Consider the following 1742-nt stretch of genomic DNA (forward strand, 5'->3'; position numbering starts at 1 on the left):
AAAATTAGTAATAATACTTTGACACGGTTATTTACTTTGATACTCAAATGACACGATGTAGGTCCCAATATTCATTAAGGGTAAATTTGGAAAGTAAAAGGAAAAGTTGTTTGAAATGTTCTGAGTTGATTTTTTGCATAAGAATCCTTAATCTTTGTCCATTATACTGATGCTCTCATGTGTGCCCAATATTTATTTCTCTCTTGTGCTCAAATTGTAAATGCGAAAGCAGCGACTTTAGTTCTCTTTGTCATCCCCCATTGAGGCGAAAGCCATCGAAGTCAAGTTATGGGCTTAACATTGAGTTTTTTTATTCCCTTTTCTTCTCTCAAATAGATTGTTTATTTCCATTTAGGGTTTTTGAGATTATGGTTCTTGGTTGGATTATGGGTGTTGTGTTGGGTTGCACACGTTGGGTTTAGATTTTTTGATTGAGTATGCTAGTAATTTTTTTTTCAATTGTGGGTTTTGTAATTTTTTCTAGATTGTGCCTCTTTTTGTGGTTTTTTCTTGTTAACTTTGGGAGGGAATTTTGCAATTCCATTTTCCAATTTTTTTTGTCATCTCTCCTATTTCATTTCATAAAAAATAATGAGATTGAATATAAATATTAATGATTGTTATGAAATGTGAGTGTATAGAATGTGTTTGATGAAATGTTTAGGTGAGATAAGAATGGTTTTGTAAAGGATGAGACTAGGGTCATATTTACATTTTTGGGCCTAGATTGAATTTCTATACATTTAGTTGTTTACTTTAATTTGTGGAAGTAAATTGTTTTACATTATCAAAATTAGGGTTAACTATTTTATTTAGAATTTGGAAGATTAGTTTAATTGGATGCATTATTAAAGTAAATCAAAATGCATATCTGATAACGGTTCAAAAATCATTATTTTCATACTTAACTTTGATACAGAACACACCCTTTATGACTTAGAAATTAGCTTGAAATCATGCAAATTGCTTTAGTTAGGTTAAAAGAGAGTCAAAGGTGGTTTTAGAGGTATTATGTTTAGTTTTCCTTATTTTTACAGGATTAGTCAAGAATTGAATGATGGAAAGTGAAGAAGGAAGGAGTTGGGCTCAAGAAAGGAAGGAAAAAGGTGGAAAGGAAGAATCGCAGCCATCGCTCAATGCTAGTTTCAGCACTGAGCACCAGCCTTGTGAAAAGAGTCACTGCTAGATGCTTAAGCGCCAATGCTTAGGGGAAAAGTTAATGTCGCGCACACCGCTGAGCGCCAGATCCAGCGCTGAGTGTTGGCCTTGTCAGAGACAACACTGCCAAACGCTTAGGCGTGAATGCTGAGCGTCCTACTTGAGCACCGCACCTACCGCTGAGTGGTAAAACCAATGCTGAGTGTTGTAGTTAGGCTTGGGCCAACGTTTTAAAATTTTTCATAGTTTATAAAAAGATTTGTGCAGCCCTTAAGGCTATCTTTTGGCAGAGAAAGGCGCAGAAACACCCATTCTCACTCCCTGGAGGCGAATTTTGGATGCAAAAGCTCCAATCTTTCAACTCTTGGGTTATCTCTTTGATGAGTGCATATTTATGCCCACCTTTATGCTTTAAAATTCAAATTTTTGATGAGATATTTGTGCTTAAATGGTTGATTTAAAGTGAATTTATGACGATTGAATTTATTGGGTTTGGGAACTAAAGATGCTTAAAATGTGATTCTTAGTTGCATAAATTATTTTGGATGTTCTAATGTTTATTTGTGCAGCTGAAGTTAAAATTT

Source organism: Vigna radiata, unplaced genomic scaffold, assembly GCF_000741045.1.
Source record: "Vigna radiata var. radiata cultivar VC1973A unplaced genomic scaffold, Vradiata_ver6 scaffold_289, whole genome shotgun sequence".
Taxonomy (NCBI): Eukaryota; Viridiplantae; Streptophyta; class Magnoliopsida; order Fabales; family Fabaceae; genus Vigna; species Vigna radiata.